Below are 23643 nucleotides of genomic sequence, written 5' to 3'. Positions count from 1 at the left end.
AGAGCACCATGTGACCCAGCCTCTATTTAAACTGGAGTCACGTATTGCCGCCCGTCACTCTGCTCTGATCAGTGTAGGGAGAGGTTGCAGCTGCGATGTTAGGGCGAGATAAGGCAGTGATTAACTCCTCCAATAGACTTCATTCAGAGATCGATCTGCAGCTGTGGATGATTGAACTGCTGCTATTGAATTGCTCACTGTTTTTAGGCTGCCCAGAGCGTTTTTCAGTCACTTTTTTCTGGGGTGATCGGCGGCCATTTTGTGCCACCAAGTGCATTTAACCCTCAATGGTGTGGTTGTTTTTTGGCTAAATCCTACATCAGGGTCAAGCTGTCACACCAAGTGCATTTAACCATCAATAGTCTGGTTATTTTTTGGCCATATACTACATCAGGGGCAAGCTGTCACCAAGTGCATTTAACCCTCAATGGTGTGGTTGTTTTTTGGCTAAATCCTACATCAGGGTCAAGCTGTCACACCAAGTGCATTTAACCATCAATAGTCTGGTTATTTTTTGGCCATATACTACATCAGGGGCAAGCTGTCACCAAGTGCATTTAACCCTCAATGGTGTGGTTGCTTTTTGGCTAAATCCTACATCAGGGTCAAGCTGTCACACCAAGTGCATTTAACCATCAATATTCTGGTTATTTTTTGGCCATATACTACATCAGGGGCAAGCTGTCACCAAGTGCATTTAACCATCAATGGTGTGGTTGTTTTTTGGCTAAATCCTACATCAGGGTCAAGCTGTCACACCAAGTGCATTTAACCATCAATAGTCTGGTTATTTTTTGGCCATATACTACATCAGGGGCAAGCTGAGCCTGTCACCAAGTGCATTTAACCCTCAATAGAGTAGTTGGTCAAGCTGTCACACCAAGTGCATTTAACCATCAATAGTGTGGTTATTTTTTGGCCATATCCAAGTCTAATTCTGTCAGTAAACGTATACCTGTCAACCAGCGCCTAAATACTAGGCCTCAAATTTATATCCAGCAATGTAAAGTCAATGGGGGACGGATCCGCTTGAAGATTGAGCCATATGGTGACCTCTTCAAGCGGATCCGTTCCCATTGACTTACATTGTAAGTCTGAACGGATCCGCTCGCCTCCGCACGGCCAGGCGGACAGCTGAACGCTGCAAGCAGCGTTCAGCTGTCCGCCTGTCCGTGCGGAGGCGAGCGGAGCGGAGGCTGAACGCCGCCAGACTGATGCAGTCTGAGCGGATCCGCTCCATTCAGACTGCATCAGGGCTGGACGGAGGCGTTCGGGTCCGCTCGTGAGCTCCTTCAAACGGAGCTCACGAGCGGACCGACGAACGCTAGTGTGAAACTAGCCTAAATCTGTCGTTACTGCTGTGGCTGGTCAAGTTATTTAGTGTCCGTCAAAGCACAGTTTTTGTTCTGGGTTAAAATACAATTCCCAATTTAGCAATTTCCTAATTTAGTGGTTTCTGCTGTATCAGAGCTATTTTAAATCTATCCCTAAAAGGGTATATAAGATTCAAGGTGCACATAGGGTCATTCTGAATAACTTCACACACACGCTACTGTGCATTTCCAAGTCTAATTCTGTCGGTAAACGTATACCTGTCACCCAGCGCCTAAATACTAGGCCTCAAATTTATATCCAGCTAAATCTGTCGTTACTGCTGTGGCTGGTCAAGTTATTTAGTGTCCGTCAAAGCACAGTTTTTGTTCTGGGTTGAAATACAATTCCCAATTTCCTAATTTAGTGGTTTAGTGAATAACTTCACACACACGCTACTGTGCATTTCCAAGTCTAATTCTGTCGGTAAACGTATACCTGTCACCCAGCGCCTAAATACTAGGCCTCAAATTTATATCCAGCTAAGGCCTCTTTCACACTTGCGTTGTCCGGATCCGGCGTGTACTCCACTTGCCGGAATTACACGCCGGATCCGGAAAAACGCAAGTGTACTGAAAGCATTTGAAGACGGATCCGTCTTCAAAATGCTTTCAGTGTTACTATGGCACCCAGGACGCTATTAAAGTCCTGGTTGCCATAGTAGTAGTGGGGAGCGGGGGAGCAGCATACTTACCATCCGTGCGGCTCCCGGGGCGCTCCAGAATGACGTCAGAGCGCCCCATGCGCATGGATGACGTGTCCATGCGATCACGTGATCCATGCGCTTGGGGCGCCCTGACGTCACTCTGGAGCGCCCCGGGAGCCGCACGGATGGTAAGTATGCTGCTCCCCGCTCCCCACTGCACTTTACCATGGCTGCCAGGACTTTAGCGTCCCGGCAGCCATGGTAACCATTGAGAAAAAGCTAAACGTCGCATCCGGCAATGCGCCGAAACGACGTTTAGCTTAAGGCCGGATCTGGATCAATGCCTTTCAATGGGCATTCATTCCGGATCCGGCCTTGCGGCAAGTGTTCCGGATTTTTGGCCGGAGCAAAAAGCGCAGCATGCTGCGCTATTTGCTGCGGCCAAAAAACGTTCCGTTCCGGAACGGAAGACATCCTGATGCATCCTGAAGGACGGGCTGTCCATTCAGAATGCATTAGGAAAATCCTGATCAGTATTCTTCCGGCATAGAGCCCCGACGACGGAACTCTATGCCGGAAGACTATAACGCAGATGTGAAAGAGCCCTAAATCTGTCGTTACTGCTGTGGCTGGTCAAGTTATTTAGTGTCCGTCAAGGCACAGTTTTTGTTGTGGGTTGAAATACAATTCCCAATTTCCTAATTTAGTGGTTTCTGCTGTATCAGAGCTATTTTAAATCTATCCCTAAAAGGGTATATATGCCTGAGCGGATCCGTTCAGACTTTCAATGTAAAGTCAATGGGGGACGGATCCGCTTGAAGATTGAGCCATATGGTGACCTCTTCAAGCGGATCCGTTCCCATTGACTTACATTGTAAGTCTGAACGGATCCGCTCGCCTCCGCACGGCCAGGCGGACAGCTGAACGCTGCAAGCAGCGTTCAGCTGTCCGCCTGTCCGTGCGGAGGCGAGCGGAGCGGAGGCTGAACGCCGCCAGACTGATGCAGTCTGAGCGGATCCGCTCCATTCAGACTGCATCAGGGCTGGACGGAGGCGTTCGGGTCCGCTCGTGAGCTCCTTCAAACGGAGCTCACGAGCGGACCGACGAACGCTAGTGTGAAACTAGCCTAAATCTGTCGTTACTGCTGTGGCTGGTCAAGTTATTTAGTGTCCGTCAAAGCACAGTTTTTGTTCTGGGTTGAAATACAATTCCCAATTTAGCAATTTCCTAATTTAGTGGTTTCTGCTGTATCAGAGCTATTTTAAATCTATCCCTAAAAGGGTATATAAGATTCAAGGTGCACATAGGGTCATTCTGATTAACTTCATACACACGCTACTGTGCATTTCCAAGTCTAATTCTGTCAGTAAACGTATACCTGTCACCCAGCGCCTAAATACTAGGCCTCAAATTTATATCCAGCTAAATCTGTCGTTACTGCTGTGGCTGGTCAAGTTATTTAGTGTCCGTCAAAGCACAGTTTTTGTTCTGGGTTGAAATACAATTCCCAATTTAGCAATTTCCTAATTTAGTGGTTTCTGCTGTATCAGAGCTATTTAAAATCTATCCCTAAAAGGGTATATTAGATTCAAGGTGCAGATAGGGTCATTCTGAATAACTTCACACACACGCTACTGTGCATTTCCAAGTCTAATTCTGTCAGTAAACCTATAACTGTCACCCAGCGCCTAAATAATAGGCCTCAAATTTATATCCAGCTAAATCTGTCGTTACTGCTATGCCTGTATTAGTGTAATACGGTACCTAAATAGATAGCCAGATAGGCTATCTAGAAGGCCTGAATTTGAATTCAATACATTGGGCCAAATAATATTTTTCTTATTGTGGTTAACAGTAACAATGAGGAAAACATCTAGTAAGGGACGCGGACGCGGACATGGTCATGGTGGTGTTAGTGGACCCTCTGGTGCTGGGAGAGGACGTGGCCGTTCTGCCACATCCACAGGTCCTAGTGTACCAACTACCTCAGGTCCCAGTAGCCGCCATAATTTACAGCGATATTTGGTGGGGCCCAATGCCGTTCTAAGGATGGTAAGGCCTGAGAAGGTACAGGCATTAGTCAATTGGGTGGCCGACAGTGGATCCAGCACGTTCACATTATCTCCCACCCAGTCTTCTGCAGAAAGCGCACAGATGGCGCCTGAAAACCAAGCCCATCAGTCTGTCACATCACCCCCATGCATACCAGGGAAACTGTCTGAGCCGCAAGTTATGCAGCAGTCTCTTATGTTGTTTGAAGACTCCGCTGGCAGGGTTTCCCAAGGGCATCCACCTAGCCCTTCCCCAGCGGTGGAAGACATAGAATGCACTGACGCACAACCACTTATGTTTCCTGATGATGAGGACATGGGAATACCACCTCAGCATGTCTCTGATGATGACGAAACACAGGTGCCAACTGCTGCGTCTTTCTGCAGTGTGCAGACTGAACAGGACGTCAGGGATCAAGACTGGGTGGAAGACGATGCAGGGGACGATGAGGTCCTAGACCCCACATGGAATGAAGGTCGTGCCACTGACTTTCACAGTTCGGAGGAAGAGGCAGTGGTGAGACCGAGCCAACAGCGTAGCAAGAGAGGGAGCAGTGGGCAAAAGCAGAACACCCGCCGCCAAGAGACTCCGCCTGCTACTGACCGCCGCCATCTTGGACCGAGCACCCTAAAGGCAGCTTCAAGGAGTTCCCTGGCATGGCACTTCTTCAAACAACGTGCTGACGACAAGACCCGAGTGGTTTGCACGCTGTGCCATGGCATTAACGTTCTGAACCTTAGCATAACCTGCATGACCAGGCACCTGCATGCAAAGCATGAACTGCAGTGGAGTAAACACCTTAAAAACAAGGAAGTCACTCAGGCTCCCCCTGCTACCTCTTCTGCTGCTGCTGCCTCGGCCTCTTCTGCTGCTGCCGCCTCGGCCTCTTCTGCTGCTGCCGCCTCTGCCTCTTCCTCCGCCTCTGGAGGAACGTTGGCACCTGCCGCCCAGCAAACAGGGGATGTACCACCAACACCACCACCTCCGTCACCAAGCATCTCAATCATGTCACACGGCAGCGTTCAGCTCTCCATCTCACAAATATTTGAGAGAAAGCGTAAATTCCCACCTAGCCACCCTCGATCCCTGGCCCTGAATGCCAGCATTTCTAAACTACTGGCCTATGAAATGCTGTCATTTAGGCTGGTGGACACAGACAGCTTCAAACAGCTCATGTCGCTTGCTGTCCCACAGTATGTTGTTTCCTAGCCGGCACTACTTCTCCAAGAGAGCCGTGTCTTCCCTGCACAACCAAGTATCCGATAAAATCAAGTGTGCACTGCGCAACGCCATCTGTGGCAAGGTCCACCTAACCACAGATACGTGGACCAGTAAGCACGGCCAGGGACGCTATATCTCCCTAACTGCACACTGGGTAAATGTAGTGGCAGCTGGGCCCCAGGCGGAGAGCTGTTTGGTGCACGTCCTTCCGCCGCCAAGGATCGCAGGGCAACATTCTTTGCCTCCTGTTGCCACCTCCTCCTACTCAGCTTCCTCCTCCTCTTCTTCCACCTGCTCATCCAGTCAGCCACACACCTTCACCACCAACTTCAGCACAGCCCGGGGTAAACGTCAGCAGGCCATTCTGAAACTCATATGTTTGGCGGACAGACCCCACACCGCACAGGAGTTGTGGCGGGGTATAGAACAACAGACCAACGAGTGGTTGCTGCCGGTGAGCCTCAAGCCCGGCCTGGTGGTGTGCGATAATGGGCGAAATCTCGTTGCAGCTCTGGGACTAGCTGGTTTGACGCACATCCCTTGCTTGACGCATGTGCTGAATTTGGTGGTGCAGAAGTTCATTCACAACTACCCCGACATGTCAGAGCTGCTGCATAAGGTGCGGGCTGTCTGTTCGCGCTTCCGGCGTTCACATCCTGCCGCTGCTCGCCTGTCTGCGCTACAGCGTAACTTCGGCCTTCCCGCTCACCGCCTCATATGCGACGTGCCCACCAGGTGGAACTCCACCTTGCACATGCTGGACAGACTGTGCGAGCAGCAGCAGGCCATAGTGGAGTTTCAGCTGCAGCACGCACAGGTCAGTCGCACTGCGGAACAGCACCACTTCACCACCAATGACTGGGCCTCCATGCGAGACCTGTGTGCCCTGTTGCGCTGTTTCAAGTACTCCACCAACATGGCCAGTGGCGATGACGCCCTTATCAGCGTTACAATACCACTTCTATGTCTCCTTGAGAAAACACTTAGGGCGATGTTGGAAGAGGAGGTGGCCCAGGAGGAGGAGGAGGAGGAGGAAGAGGGGTCATTTTTAGCACTTTCAGGCCAGTCTCTTCGAAGTGACTCAGAGGGAGGTTTTTTGCAACAGCAGAGGCCAGGTACAAATGTGGCCAGCCAGGGCCCACTACTGGAGGACGAGGAGGACGAGGATGAGGAGGAGGTGGAGGAGGATGAGGATGAAGCATGGTCACAGCGGGGTGGCACCCAACGCAGCTCGGGCCCATCACTGGTGCGTGGCTGGGGGGAAAGGCAGGACGATGACGATACGCCTCCCAAAGAGGACAGCTTGTCCTTACCCCTGGGCAGCCTGGCACACATGAGCGACTACATGCTGCAGTGCCTGCGCAACGACAGCAGAGTTGCCCACATTTTAACCGTGTGCGGACTACTGGGTTGCCACCCTGCTGGATCCACGGTACAAAGACAATGTGCCCACCTTACTTCCTGCACTGGAGCGTGATAGGAAGATGCGCGAGTACAAGCGCACGTTGGTAGACGCGCTACTGAGAGCATTCCCAAATGTCACAGGGGAACAAGTGGAAGCCCAAGGCCAAGGCAGAGGAGGAGCAAGAGGTCGCCAAGGCAGCTGTGTCACGGCCAGCTCCTCTGAGGGCAGGGTTAGCATGGCAGAGATGTGGAAAAGTTTTGTCAACACGCCACAGCTAACTGCACCACCACCTGATACGCAACGTGTTAGCAGGAGGCAACATTTCACTAACATGGTGGAACAGTACGTGTGCACACCCCTCCACGTACTGACTGATGGTTCGGCCCCATTCAACTTCTGGGTCTCTAAATTGTCCACATGGCCAGAGCTAGCCTTTTTATGCCTTGGAGGTGCTGGCCTGCCCGGCGGCCAGTGTTTTGTCTGAACGTGTATTCAGCACGGCAGGGGGCGTCATTACAGACAAACGCAGCCGCCTGTCTACAGCCAATGTGGACAAGCTGACGTTCATAAAAATGAACCAGGCATGGATCCCACAGGACCTGTCCATCCCTTGTGCAGATTAGACATTAACTACCTCCCCTTAACCATATATTATTGTACTCCAGGGCACTTCCTCATTCAATCCTATTTTTATTTTTATTTTACCATTATATTGCGAGGCTACCCAAAGTTGAATGAAACTCTCCTCTGTCTGGGTGCCGGGGCCTAAATATATGCCAATGGACTGTTCCAATGTTGGGTGACGTGAAGCCTGATTCTCTGCTATGACATGCAGACTGATTCTCTGCTGACATGAAGCCAGATTCTCTGTTACGGGACCTCTCTCCTCTGCCTGGGTGCCTGGGCCTAAACATATGACAATGGACTGTGGCAGTGGTGGCTGACGTGAAGCCTGATTCTCTGCTATGGGACCTCTCTCCAATTGATATTGGTTAATTTTTATTTATTTTATTTTTATTTTTATTCATTTCCCTATCCACATTTGTTTGCAGGGGATTTACCTACGTGTTGCTGCCTTTTGCAGCCTTCTAGCTCTTTCCTGGGCTGTTTTACAGCCTTTTTAGTGCCGAAAGGTTCGGGTCCCCATTGACTTCAATGGGGTTCGGGTTCGGGACGAAGTTCGGATCGGGTTCGGATCCCGAACCCGAACATTTCCGGGAAGTTCGGCCGAACTTCTCGAACCCGAACATCCAGGTGTCCGCTCAACTCTACTCTCTATTCTTCCAGATCACTTTCCAGCACTGCCTATGTGGATTTATCAATTATGATAATTTATCAGACACAATTGGGCAACAAGGGAAGATGATACATTTTAATATTTACAAATATTACTCTGCAGAGATACATTTCATCACTGGAATATAGCTCCAACCATAATAGTTCTGTACAAATGTTTCTTTCTGCTCTACTGAAATGACTCCCTTAGGCCTCATGCACACATCTGTATTTTGTTTCCGTGTCTTTTCTGCATTTTTGGCGCATTGCGCACGGACCCATTCATTTATCTGGGTCCGCATCTGTGTGTCCAGTTCCACAAATCATGGAACATGTCCTATTCCTGTCCGTATTTATAGTGATGAGAAAGAGAAAAATGAGGACTGCAGACGGAAGGTGTGGTTTGCGGACCGCAATACAGACACGGTCATGTACATGAGGCGTTAGTGATAGGATCAGTTTTAGGGCTTTTGTTCAAATGCGCTAAAAATAAATAGATTTGGGGAAAGGGGCAGGTAACCGTTCTTACCAAATCACACGTCAAGTCTAAAGCTGGATTAATAAGGCCTGTGCTGTGCTGAAAAATAAACAGAGGAAAACGTAATAATTAAAAAATGCAGGTATGTGTTAGCATTAAAAAATAAATGGGGTAAAAGATCCAGTTTCTTTGCGCCACAGTATGACTGCAAAGAAGAGAGGCGCTTGTGCAGAAAAACAAGTTACAAGTCCTCTTTGATTATTTGTGACATGACAAATGTGTTTCTTGCTATTTGATTTTCAACTGTAGGCTCTACCCCATTTGCTCCTGTTTCCTGTGCACACTCTTGTTTCCTGTGTACGTCCCTGTTTCCTGTGTACACCCCCGTTTCCTGTGTACGCCCCTGTTTCCTATGTACATTCCTGTTTCCTATGTACACCCCCTGTTTCCTGTGTGTGCATCTGTTTCCTGTGTATGTCCCTGTTTCCTGTGTACGTCCCTGTTTCCTGTGTACGCCCCTGTTTCCTGTGTACGCCCGTTTCCTGTGTACACCCGTTTCCTGTGTACGCTGCTGTTTCCTGTGTATGTTCCTGTTTCCTGTGTGTGCTCTTGTTTCCTCTTTATGTTCTAAATTGTCTCTGACTTCAAACTGAACAGTCAAATATAAGGCAATATAACAAAAACTTACAATAATTTCCACAATTATTTTAACTGAAATTCCGACAACACCGCCAACTGCAGCTCCAAGATGTCCCTAAAATAAATATAAGACTGAAATTCACAACATTATTTTTAACACTTTGAGGACTGGGCCAATTGTAGCCCTGAGCACATGAATATTTTTTTTATTTTGCCTATTCACATTCAAGCTGCATAACATTTTTTAGAACTTTTTTCAACATAGCTGCTCAAAGCGACACGTTTCTCAGAAAAGTCATGCACCAAAAAGAATTCAGGCAACTTGTCTGCAACGTGCTGTCTCGTGGCTACTTTAGAGCTGCAATCTGGCTGTACAGAACATGGCCCGGTCACAGGGGCGTCCTATGTCACACACAACTTACACTGTGGTCCCTGATGGCAAAGTCACATGCAGCTTGCGACCAAAATTCCAGCAGTGTTGGATTTTCTGCAATTGTCACATCTGTCACGGAATGTCATACTGCGACTCCATTGACAATCATTGCAATGTCGTACGACTTCCCTGTGGCCCTAACCATAGGCTTTGTTACGTATAAGACCAGTGGCTCTTTATGTAGCTACATATACATTGTACCATTAACTTTATATTAGTTTTTAATTTTTGCAAAAATGCAGTCAACCTTATTTAATTTTTTTCAACATACAACTCCATGCAGGTGTTGTCCCTGGTCAGATTTGAGCTCAGGACCCCAGCGCTGCAAGGCACCAGTGCTAACCACTGAGCCACTGTGCTGCCCTAGTAAGCAAGTTGTAAGCTTATTGTATAATTTGCTATGGGTATGATGATACCAAGTGTATGTTATTTCAGGTCTTGGAACTTGTTTTAAATAGTGTTTGTGAGAGGTTTTTTACTGTTGTTTTTAACTCATGTTTTTATATTAGACATATTTTAAAGAATGAATAGATCAAGAACAGTATGGGTGCACCTACAAAGAGGATTCACCAATCCTCTAAAAATTATTGAGATCAAGAACAAAGAGATAGTAGGGCACACCACCACTTAGTTACACATGGAGAGTTAATAGAACAATATATTTATTCAAAAACTCGTTATATACAGTACTTATTTAAAATACATACTAAATCATACAGCTAAAATTAATGCTTTATAAAAAATAAAAGGCATAAATAACATAATACAGATTAATATTTCCCTGTATGGTCACTGTTTTAGTTGAGTCGTGCCACGAGTGATGCAATTAAAACCGGCACAACTCAACTAAAACAGTGAGTAAAATAGCTCCGGTTTATCATACAAACAAGCAGCGATATTTAACGGCACTGTATTGAATATATAAAGTGATGATTAATCAGTAAATACAAGTAACCATACTGAGAACTTTATCTGAATACCAGACTGTTCCATACTATTCAAACACTGCTGACCGGGACATCAGCTGGGTTAATTAACCCACCGGAGAGACGATATTTCTCATCTATACAGACCCAGAAACATTGGCCAAAATACTATCTCTTTGTTCTTGATCTCAATATTTTAAAGAATATCTGGTGATTATTTTTAATTGTCATAACATGTTAAGATCCTAAAATATTTCAGTTTTCACACTGGCCACTAAGCTGTCATGGATTAGAGTGGGGGTAACTCTAATCCGTGTGATGTTAAGTTAAGTGGAAGCTGCTTGACCAGGACAACAGAATAAGGGAGCAGGTCACCTCCTAGCGCATCCCTAATCTGACCCTGACTCCTAGCTGTATGAGCCGACCTTGATGGTAAGAGGGCTCATGCTCAGGAACCTCGGATCCCTACTAACCCTCCGCACATCCCTGAGCTAAGAGCTGGGTAGACAACCTGTTCCTCCTAGACGCGGAGAAACAGGAGTCTAAACTGGCCAAGCTGCAAGGGAAGAGAAACATCAACAGCCTATGGATATGGCAGGAGGGTGAAAAGCACTTCCACACCTACCTGCCACAGACACACTGACTGGATCCCGTGCTGGTGTCCACACCCAGACATAAAAGGACACAGCACACACACATAAACACACAGGAACCCAGAACTATAGCTGCAATAAATATAGACACTACATAAACATAAAATAACATCATGGAACATAAACCTTATGACCACAAGGGTGGCCCTCACTGGCAGATGGGATATAACCAGGAGGATGACTCCAGCTAACCATGGCTGAAGTACCCCTCAAACTACTGAGCTTAACTGAGGCTAAATAGCCCATGTAGCCACACCCACACACAGACACACCCAGTGTTCACACAAAGAGGGAGTTAACCCTTCCAAAACCAGGCAAGGGATGGAAGCCACTTAAAGGGGAAAGTGCACACATAACTCAAACCCTGTGCACACCAGACATAGAAAAGACACACCTAACAAAGACAGGTTGCCAGGTGCAACCGCATGCACATTGCAGCAAGCTGCCTAGCACCAGCTCAGGCTGCTATACTGTGACATACAAAATAACAACATGTTGCCAGCGGCAACCACAAGTGAGGCAACATACTAGCGGCCCTCACCTGTGGTTGAACAGCCAAACCAGACCGTAGGCAACATGGTCGTGACATAAGCCTAAAAATAGGCACCACTTCTTGGTCTATACAGACCACTTTACTTCAGTTATCTGCTTATCATTACTGACAGGAGTACAATGACAGATATCACCTATGTGTATAAATAATACAGGATCTGCCTCTAAAGCAGCAGTTCTCAACCTAGGGGTCGCGACCCCTTTGGGGGTCGATCGGCCCTTTCCGGGGGGTCGCCTGAGGCTTCCTATTGTGGGTCACCCGCCCAAGGCAGCGGCCCCTTATCCTCGCGCACAGGAAGCGATGTCCTATCACTGCCTGTGCTTGAAGGAGCCTGACTTCTGGACGGGTAAGTCGGGCCGCCTGTCTGCTGAGGTCCAAGTTTTTTCGTTAATGACACCGCCGCTGAGCACCACTGCCACCAATGATTTAATTGAGCCTGGCTAATTTTATTTTAATTATTTGGCTGAGCAAGGCTTAATTTATTTGGGGGGACATGAAGCACTGCTGATTTATTTATTTGGGGGAAACCTGATGCACCACTGATTTATTTATTTATTTGGTGGGGACTTGAAGCACCACTGATTTTTTTTTTGGGGGGGGGGTACTGTGAGCACCACTGATTTATTTTTTTAGGGGGTATTTGTTGTTTATTATTTATTTTAAAGCTATTTATTTGGTTTACAAATATTTTGTATTTATGCTATACATTACAATTCATAACAGTAGCAAAATTAGTTATGACGTAGCAAGGAAAAAAATGTAATGGTTGGGGGTCACCACAACATGAGGAACTGTATTAAGGGGTCACGGTTTTAGAAAGGTTGAGAACCACTGCTCTAAAGGCTTCTGTTTTGCATTCCGTCCATAAATTCCGTTATATTCCCTGTTATAACGGAACGGTATACCGGAATATACAACGCATATATGACCCACCCTTAGTCACTTACTAGTATCTCTTTGACACCAAGTTTCTTGTCAGCAAAGCAGCCAGTACATCCCTGCCAAGGGAAAGAAATACGTCATTCATCGTTACAAAGTAACATGTATCAAATCTAGAAATCTCACTACATTGAAAAGTGCGCTAGACATAAGGTTAGAGAGGAGCTCTCGCCTCTCATGTCTGTTTTAGTAAACGCTGCAATTGTAGCTCCTATAAAATAACAATTCTGGAGAATCTAATGTGTGTAACTACAGCACAGTCCACCGTTCCTCTGTTATTCCTCATCGAAATGTATAAATAGGTAGATACCTGGGTGTCACCAGTTGTGGGTGTCCCTGCACATTGCCTCTGTCCAATCCTTGCTGACAGTGCCAGACTGTGTAGAGATACACCCAATGGATGAAGAGACATGATAACACCCGGTCATAAATGTGTTCCACAATTGTTGGGTAACCAGACCCGTCAGGAGGGATAAAAGGGCATCTTTAAATACAAATTCACGTTACAGTTTATGCTGGGCATACATAGATGTACATCAGTCAAACCCAGTTATTTTGACAGGACCAGACGACCATCTAAGGCAGGATCAGCAACCTTCCACATTCCAGGTGTGGTGAAACTATGACTCCCAGCATGCACACTAGCTTGGCTGTTCGCACAACTCCCACAGAAGTGAATGAAGCATGCTGGGAGTTGTAGTTTCACAACAGCTGGAGTACCAGAGGTTGCTGACTCCTGATCTAAGGTGTATAGCGATCTCCCAACTGTACCCCAAAGGCCATAAGGATTGGGCAGCTGGATTTCCACTTGCCTGATCCTTTCTTTCTCACGGAGATCCCCCAGAGGAGTCTGGCAGCTGCTTTCTCTCCTCCCTTTGTTTAGAACACCTGCATTCTTGGCCAAGCCGAGCATACATGGGGCACTAGGTGAAATGGCTTGTTTGGTCAACAAGTGGCTAATGTGTATGGACATCCCTCAATAATGTATTAATACATACCGGTATGGCTTCTCAATATAAAGTGATTATATTGCCGTTTTACACAACAGATACTGGGGGTAAAGTCTGTGATCGGCGATAACTCATTGGGCAGAACCTGCTGCTTTCTCCATAGAGTTATAATGGGTCAGATAAGATTTAGGCTACTGTCACACTGGCGTTTTGGCTTTCCGTTTGTGAGATCCGTTCAGGGCTCTCACACGCAGTCCAAAACGGATCAGTTTTGCCCTAATGCATTCTGAATAGATAAGGATCCGCTCAGAATGCATCGGTTTGTCTCCATTCCGCTTCGGAGGCGGACACCAAAACGCTGCCTGCAGTGTTTTGGTGTCCATCTGGGGAAACTGAGTCAAACGGATCCGTCCTGACACACAATGTAAGTCAATGGAGTCAGGTATCAGAATCTCTTGTGCTGAATGCAGTGCTGTACCTTCCTATCTATTCTGACAAAAACAACTAAAGCCTGAAGAAAGAGAAATAACAGCAGAGCCCAAAAAGTGATTTTGGATTTATAGATAATAGAGGATTCGATACAGTTTCATAAACCATAAAGAGATTAAAATGTAAATGTGCTGCTTAGGCTGAGTTCACACTTCAGTTATTTGGTCAGTTATTCCCATCAGTTATTGTGAGCCAAAACCAGGTGCGGGACAAAAACACGGAACATTTGCCAATCTTTCCATTACACCTGATCTCTCAGGAGGCTTCACTACTGGTTCTGGCTCACAATAACTGATGGAAATAACTGACCAAATAACTGAAGTGTGAACTCAGCCCTAATTCTAATAATTAATAATAGCTGTTTGCTCTTCTTACCATAAAATCCTTCAATTCTTTTTCAAATTCTGCGCAGTATACAAATCTCTTATCCAACTGCAAGTTCAAAAAAGTCCTACATTAAAAGTCAGTTCACTTGGCAGATAACAATAAAACGACACATTTATGCTGCAAGTCAAGTTACAGGGTATTTTCTTACAATGTAACAGGATTTTCTTGAGACAATTCAATTTCGCTAAAGGAGTCCATGAATGCTAAACTGATCAGCAGTGATGGCCAGTTCGCAGTGTTCGCCCGCGAACACATGCGATCTGCCATCTTAACTGACAAGTCCGCCGAGGCACAGGTAAGATGGCAGATCGCATGTGTTCGCGGGCGAACAGAGATGGAAGCACATGCTCAGTTCCAGCCCTGAACTGCTACCAGCTGCAGTAGAAGGGACACACCCCTCTAGAAAGTGCACGCCCCCTAAGCTGCCAGCTTGGAATAAATCTAGCAGATCAATTGGAGCAATGAATGGGGAGATCTCTGGATCCATGTGAGGTACCGGGCTGGTTCTAAGTTTGTTAGAAAGAGACTGACATGTACTAGATGATGTCTGATTTTTCTTTTTTCATTGATCATGGGATAACCCCTTTAAGGTGTTTTACATTACATTTACTGTACCTTATTCTTTCTTCCCTTACAGATCAATTTCTTTGCAATTTCCAGCAGTTGCGGGACACTCTGTGAACAAAACACAATCACATGGCAGTCACTGATGAGCAGCACTGAGCATCTAATTGACTTATGCAAAATGACTAAATCATAAAATAGTAATAAACAGTTCATGTATGATAACAATGAAGTGGAATATGCAAATAACGTATACTGTAACAGACTAAGACGTGCACATAATCAGACAATTACACCCGCTATATATGTGCAGTGTATACACTCACAGTAAGCTCTTATACTAAGTGCACCCTTGCTGAGTTCTGAAGAGAGAAGGAGCAGGACTCCAAACCCAGTGTCGGACTGGGGTGCCTAGGGCCCACCAGTAAAATTTATTTTGGGGGCCCACCGTACAAATACATACAAATATTACCTGCTCACATAGCGGGGGGGCACCTGATACCAGATGATTTAATATGGAGGTCCCTGCCGCAACTTTGAGAAGGTAGATCCTGGGGAAAAGAGGATACTCGCAGCTTTCCTCTATAGCTAGAAGTCATCTCAGCTATCTGACCGTGTCTATAATAATAAAGTGGGGAGTTTCTTTAATAATCTATAATGTTCATATATGAACATAGGCTGGTTGAGGTGCTGTACATTGAATATATGTATGTAGTGCAGTAAATCTAATGTGTTATGTTCTACTTGTGCAGGGGGTGGGAAACTAGGGGCTCACCTTGCTCAGGGGCCCACCGGGGGTTTCCCCTGTACCCCTGTGGGCCAGTCCGAGCCTGTCCAAACCAATGCATACAAGTAGAAGGAACTCCAAAGAAGTTCAAAGTGATCATTTTATATGTACAAGTCCAAATTCCCCACACCCCATACACACACTCCTCTGGCAGCGGTTTATCTCCCTGCTACCAAAAGGATCGGGCAATTGAATCCAATGTGTCCAGTCGATATCTCCCCGGATATCAGCTCTCGGGGAACAGTCAGGAAGCTACCATACATATTAGATGGTCGGCCAAACCTGCCAAAATCTAATGTGTATGACCCGCTTAACTTTGGATTGCTTCACTTGCAAATAAACTATCGCTCTGAACTTCCTTGATTAGTGTTGTCACAAATATTCTAATCGTGAATTTTAATCGCAAATATCGCCACTTCGAAAAATCGTGAAGATGTAGAATGCAGTGCTACCGTATATATTCGCTTTGGTGAATATTCTAGATTTGTTTTCATCTGAACCCATGATCCCTCCCTGCTTCTTGCTTGTGGGCCAATGAGAAGGCTGCGGTGTCTTTGTCTGAGCTTAGCAACATCCCTAGCAACCAATAGGAACGTTGCCTCCCCCTTACTATATAAGAACCTCCCCAGCAGTTTTGCAGTTCTGAGAGAGACAGCAGTGACATTGCTGTGCTCTGTGCTCTGCTGTGTGATTACATTAGATAGTCAGCTCATATACATAATACAGATAGTGGGAGATAGTCCGTGTAGGTTATATCCTGATATAGTGGAGCTGATAGGTTCTGCTGTCCATACAGACATGCTGCAGACATAGTGCTGTGATGTCACATCATTACAACAATACTTAGTGCACCAATTAGTAATATGTAGTCAGACCGGCTAAAATGTGATGTTGCACGTATTGCGCCAAAATATGCGTATCATTAATTGCCAATTCATGCAATCGCGAATATATTGGAGCACTCTATCTGCATATAAAGCTATTGTAATGTTCTGCCGTGCCAACCGTTTTCTCCAGTCTCAGGAAACTTCTAGCAGCTTAAAAAAAATTGCAAAAGTGACCCAGGCCTGTACTGCGCGCGCATTACGCGAATATTACATTGCCGATTTTCGCAATCAAGAAAATAATGGCGAATTCTTCAATATATGACGAGTATTCTCCAAAATATTCGCGAAATATCACAAATTCGAATATTGCCCCTGCCGCTCATCACTATCCATGATTTCCTTCTACATATATATATATATATATATATACACTGTACATACTTATACAATATGGATCAAGTATACAAATGCACAAATATAGTAAAACACCATCTTTTTTTGCTCCATAAAAGGGAGAAAATGGCAGTTGTTTTTTGAAGCAAATACTAATATATGCAAATTAGCCTCTAGGAGCAACGGGGTCATTGCCGCTACACCTGGAGGCTCTGCTCTCTCTGCAACTGCTGCACCCTCTGCACTTTGATTGACTTTAGGAGAAGACAGGGCTAGGTGTGATCACATTTATACTTCCTGGCCCTGCCAATCAACATACAGAGGGTGCAGCAGTTGCAGAGAGAGCAGAGCCTCTAGGTGTAACAGTAACGCCCCCGTTGCACCAGATTTATTGATACATTTTATGGAAACCTCTAGTTGTATGGGTTTCTTTTTAGATAAAAGTAAAGTATTTTTTTTACCTCCAACGCATGTTGCAAACAGTTATCATCATTGGCGTATTCATTTACAAAGTCATCACAGCGATCAAATGTGCGGACATATGGTTCACATGTTGAGCATTCCTTTGGTGGCGGGGGATCAGAGCTCCCAGACACTAAAACACACGCAAAAGACACCATTAAGTAACCCCATACAAATCTTATAGTACATATATAAAACGTGCTGCTGACTATACTTACCCGTGCAGACACCGACACTAGCCAGTGCAAATAGTATGATGATCTTCATTGTGTAGATGGCTGAGATCTGCCCAAATGTGGATCCTACTGCCTCTTATAGCGAGAAAATCAGTGACATAGTTTACCACCCAGTATACAGATGGCAACTTGTTTTCGCCTCTGGCAACTTCCTTGCTGAAATATATCAAAACTTGGCAGCAAAACAATCAGCACCTACCATTAGTTTGCACAGCAAGTGTCATTTTGGGACATTTTTAGTTAACCCCTTCCCACAATTTGGTGTAACTGTAAATCAAAATTGCGATCCACCAAATTTCTAAATGCGTTTATAACGCGCTAGCTCCGGAGCCATCTATATCAGGAGCTCTTTGAAATGTATAGTCAATCTCTCACTGCAATGGCAGGGCCCAATAAGCTGCTTGAGAGTGTCGCACTGACGGGCATAATACACTGCAATATAGAAGTATTGCAGTGTAATATATCAGCGATCAAGCTATGTAATATTGTCAGGAAGGCCAAAACTGGTTGTGGCGGCGTGAGGTTAAAGGGGTTGTCTGCTTTTTAGTATTGATGACCTATCCTCAGGATAGGTCATCAATATCAGATTGGCGGGGGGTCTGACACCCGGCACACCCGCCAATCAGCTGTATGAAGAGAAGACAGCGCTCATCTCTGCTCTGTTTACCTGTTCGCTGTAGCAACTGCAGTGGTGAGCAGTGTACTTACAAGTATGGCGTTCCCATTCGCTTATATGGGACGGCTCCATCTTGTATGAGCAATGCCTTCTCTTCAAACAGGGGAGAGGTAGGGGTTGGACCCCCACCGAGCTGATATTGATGACCTATCCTGATGACCTATCCTCCATAAAGCATCCTTCAGAAGGTCAGTATTTGATTATTTGATCAGTAATTTTAAGCCAAAACCAGGAGTGGGTCCAAAATAGAGAGAAAATGTAATGGAAATATTTGCATCTCTTTTGTGTTTTGAACCCACTCCTGCTTTTGGCTTACAAATACTGATCAAATATTGACCAAATGAGGGCCGTGTGAAAGAGGCCTTACGGATGTATTGCAGTCCACAGGAGCACTGTACAAGATATATTACATGGTCTGTTTTACAGTTAAGGTGAAATCTGATGGGAAGGTGGTGCCGTAAGTGGTGGAGGAGAAACGGTTCACTTCGTGAGATATGATTAGGCAACACAAACATCTGCATTACAGGAAATGGCTGAACTACATCCTGTACAGCCAATTAAAATGTACCAGGAGGAACTGTAATATGGACGCTGCCTTTTTCATACAATCAAATAAATTAGAACAGAAGTTTTAGAGAAAGGCTGGTCATGGGTGCACTAGCATGTAGCAATGCCCTGAGCCAGGCTGAATGTTTAATATCCTGCCCCAAGGACAGCCAAGACACTCAACATGCCCCCAAACACAATTTTATCACCATGTTTTCTAACTCCCACCAAAATGTAGGCATCATTCTTGTCAAACATTGGCAACTTTTACTTAAAGGGGTTGTTCAGGCTTTTAATATTGATGACCTATCCTATGGTCTAAATGAGCAGAAACAGTCCTGTAACGTTTTTATTAATATGTTTCCACAGGACTCCAATGACACCTATAGTGGCTACTCTTAGAAATGACATAGTCCTCACTGAGTAACAGTATCCTTTTATATAAATATCTTTTATATATATATTTTTTGGTGTTTTTAGTGTTGTCCTAAACATGTCTATTTTAATATATTTTATTGTAATTTAATTTTATTTATCTCCAAACATGAAATTTATATTTATTGATGCATGTTTTTATTCCAATCATGTGACTATTTAATATTTATTTATGCACTTGCCCTGTACTCGGAAAATTCCCACTAAAACTCCCTTAAATTGTGTATACTTACCTCTTCTTGTATCACGTCTCTTGATCTGAAGAACGGGTTGGACCAGCCCTGAAAAGCATATACTATTACCTCCACATTTACCTACCTGGCACTGCGTGTCTTAAAGGGAGAAGTTTGGCTGCACCAACTACCAATTGATTCATCACTATCTTAGGAGTTACGCTCCCAGTGCAACCCATCCATTAGCCTCCATTAGCGTTCTTCCATATGCATTATAAGGTCCTACCGATGCGCTGCTCTCCCTTTCTTTACTTATAGCAACAGAAGGACTGGCATGAAGTAATGGCCCAGCACACTACAGTATGATCATTAGTGGCAGAATGATCTATTCTGATGCATCGGTGTCTGGAAATCCTGGTTGATCCACTTCTGATTCATCTTTATGAAGGTTAGTCTCTCATCATTTTGGAAGGAAAGGCAAGTTCTTTTAGAGGTAATTATGCACCTCGCCGCACTGAACACCCTTTCTGATATTACAATACAGACCGAACAGGAAAGCATGCCCATGGCAAACTCGGACAGTTGTGGCCACACTTTAAGTTTGCATGCCCAGTAGTCCAGGGGATCTTGGATCATGGGTGACAGGGTGCAGTCCAAGTATGCCACCCATGCTGGTTGAGGTTCTGCTGCATGTCTTGCTGCTGCTGGGTGGTTTCTTCAGTAGGCGGCTGAAGAGTCCTGATTGAAGTTGCTGTATATGGAACTGGTAATGCTTCTGCCCCCTCCCACCACCATCACCACCACCAGTCATGGCAGTGGAGCATGTGTGCAGAGGGTTCCCCCGGTCAGACCTTTCTGAGGACGAGCTATGGCTCATGTACTCAGCGACCAACTTACTACACAGTAGTCTATTTTTGCATTCATCTCAGAAGGTCTAAAAAATGCCACCATTTTTGACCAGTAGAAAGGGTCTAACTATGTGGATAGCCAGTAGTCATCCCTTTGCCGAATCCTGACAATGCCGCTGTCACTAGTTATGTACAAAATTCCTGGGCATTTATGTCCTCCACCCCCTCCTCCACCAGTTCATCCTCCTAAGGGCTCAGGTGGCCATGAAATGGAGGTGCCACATCTTCTGTCCCCTCGCCAATCAAATTTGTCAGCATCCCCTCCAGGACGTGAAGGAGTGGAATTGTAGTACCCCAGAGTGGGCACTACCATTCTTACACCTAGCTACTCTCTCTAATGGCTAGCAAAGAATGTAATCTGTGTATTTAATTCCAGGTCCTCTGATACTGTGCCTTAATAAAGTTATTACATGCACTGTGCCTGGCTGTCCAGCAGGTGGCAGTGTACCTTTAGATTGGAATGGAATTTACCATTCCATTCTCCCCTTTTTGGGCATAAGTGGGCGAATCATGCTTCCTACCAAGGGAGGGCTGCAGAAAGCTGAAGTTTAGTTGGGGAGTTGAGTGTGGAGTTAAGAGCTGGAGCAAGAGAGTGAAGCAGCATGGTGTGGTAAGGTGCAGGAGCTTTGGGAAAGTAGCTCAGAGAGCAGCCCACTCCTGATATATGAATGGACTTTGTACTCCTGAGAGGCAAAACAGAGCCAAAGACCCCTACACAGAAAAACGGGTCACAGGATACCTCACTCTCATGAGAAACAGTAACTGAAGCTGATAGGAACCCGACTGATGCCAGAGATCAGCACAGCAGCAGAGACCGAAAGCAAAGCATTCAAGTTTACCTGCCAGTTTACCCTGAGCCTGCTGGAGCCAAGAGAAAGATCAAGAATTGTTTGACAGACACAAGTTTATTCAAGTAAAAACCGTTGAACTTTACCAAGTTTGGACTCTACTTACTCCACCAACTATAACTCCTTTGTTGCAACAGAGACTAACCCTGGGTAGCGACAGTATCCAGGTAGGAGCACTGTGACACAAACTATTAATGTCCTAACATACCACTTGTAATCCCTAAACACTGGGACTCAATAGCCCCTGGGGTGCAGCCCGCCACAGAATGACGACATTCATCCGAATGACAAATAAAGTGCCCTCCTCAAAGGGCCTGAGAAAATGGCATGTCTCACGCATGAGCTGCCACTGTCTAACATGGAAGTTACACCAGGGGGTAGACCTGTTCCTCTGTAGCATTAAGAAATTGTTGACCGCCTTCCTCTGCTCATATAAGCAGTCTAAAATATGGAGCATGGAGTATCAACGTGTGGAAATGTCGCATATCAGGTGATGTTGGGGAACAGTATTTTGCAGCTAAAAGAGGGCGTGTTTTGCACATTTTCCTGGACAGCTCTTGCTGTTGCTCAGTGAAAGACTTGAGGAACCGGGTGACAACAAGATTAAAGACGTGTGCCATGTAGGACGCATGGGTCAGCCCTCCCTGACGCAGCGCAGAGAAAATGTTCTTCTTGTTATCTGTAGCCATGGTTCCCATCTCCAGTAATGAGGAGACAGCCTGTGTTCAATTTCTTTATTGATGATGTTGAGCAGTTCATCCCCGATGTGGCTCCGTCATCTCCGGTGTGGCAGCTGCATCAGGCTGTAACACTAAACGAGTAGCACGGTTTTCCCCATGACACTTTATGGTGATGCTCCATATGTTGATGCAGGGCTGAAGTGCCAACATAATCATCCCTGGCTGCGCCTCACCTTCTGCCCACACATCCTGCATACCGCCACGCTAACAGCCCCAGCAACTTAGTGAAAAATTCCCACAGTGGCGAGTATGGTATTTTCCATCCAACACTGTGTGATGCCTGCCTGCCGCTGCTTTTATGAACCCGAGCACTGCTAGTTTGTTCCTCACAGGTAGTCTCCTGAGTAACAGACGGTGTACACCTCCTGCGTTTGGCTGCTAATCTCCCACTGCTTCAACCCTGCTTTTTCAAGGGTACGCTTCCACCCTGCTGTCTCATAGGTGCCCTTTCATCCTGCTGTCTCACTGAAACACTTTCCCCCTTGCTCCCTGATTATGACAATGCCCCCTCTTCACCCAACTCCCACATGCAATTGACTACATCATCATCATCTACATCTGTTCGGTCGTCACTTGTGTTACCATTATGGAAGCACTCATTAGTATCGGAGGACCAGGAGGTGCTGAAGGCTCTGTACTCACCGCTTCCTGGTCCTCGGCTGTTGGCTGTGCTGTGGTTGCGCACAGCATGAGGGCGCTCTGTGACCTCACACTGTGTGCGTCAGTTCACAGCACAGTCGGCAGCAGGAAGAGCAGGAGGAGAGCTGGAAGTGATGAGCGGAGGCGTCCGGAGTAGGAGAGGTAAGTTTTTATTTATTTTATTCACTCTGTGGCAGGGTGGTTGATTCAAAGGCTAGGGGCTGATAATCTGAGGCATGGGGGCTGATATGAGGGCTGATGATAGGCATGGGGGCTGATAATCTGAGGCATAATGACTGATTCAAAGTGTAATACCCCAGAGAGGCATTACCACCTCTTTTGTACCCCAACTATCTTTATTGGTGAATTCTGTGTCATCCTGTGTCATCTCTTATATTTATTGCTATTTCCTGCAATGTGTATGTATTTATTTATTTCCCATCTACAAAGGGGACTCCATGTCCTTGTTGCTTAACTGCAACTGGCAACATGACTACTTGCTCTAACAGAGGGACATATCATTGTAAAAGCCTCTTACAGGGAAAGGGATACCCCAGACGCCTGGCTTAAGTCTGCAGCATTACAAAATGCTGGGGGCTGATAATCTGTGTCATGAGGGATGACATGAGGGCTGATGAGAGGCATGGGGGCTGATATTAGGCAATGGGGGCTGATATTAGGCAATGGGGGCTGATGAGAGACATATGGGGTTGATGAGAAGCATGGGGCTCTTATCTGAGGTCAGATTGGGGGTCATTTACATTGTGATCTGATTAATAATCATAGAGACTGCACCATTTCAGACAGATACAGATCCGACCAAAGTCTGGTAGATGGACAACTGTCTCGATATAGTCAATCACTGTTATGTCAAGCGTGGACTCCACAATGTCTCTCGTCTGCAACTCCTATATTAGAAAGGACAGAATAGCCAAGAAAAGTGAAGTACTGCTAGCACTTGATACCAAACCAGCATTTATTGTACTTACAAG

General features: G+C 45.8%; 1 long non-coding RNA gene across 1 annotated transcript in view; it reads right to left on the bottom strand.

The window, feature by feature from the left end:
- Positions 1-17476, bottom strand: part of LOC122943952 — a 299406-nt gene extending 281930 nt beyond the window's left edge. Inside the window, exons 1-2 of the long non-coding RNA XR_006390913.1 lie at positions 17450-17476; positions 15033-15092 (exon numbers count right to left, since the gene is read on the bottom strand). This is a non-coding gene — a long non-coding RNA (uncharacterized LOC122943952). The remainder of the gene's footprint in view (positions 1-15032; positions 15093-17449) is intronic.
- Positions 17477-23643: the final 6167 nt, after the last annotated feature.

The sequence above is a fragment of the Bufo gargarizans genome, chromosome 7, assembly GCF_014858855.1.
Source record: "Bufo gargarizans isolate SCDJY-AF-19 chromosome 7, ASM1485885v1, whole genome shotgun sequence".
In the NCBI taxonomy this organism is placed as follows: domain Eukaryota; kingdom Metazoa; phylum Chordata; class Amphibia; order Anura; family Bufonidae; genus Bufo; species Bufo gargarizans.
This window is presented reverse-complemented; position numbering and strand designations above follow the sequence as displayed.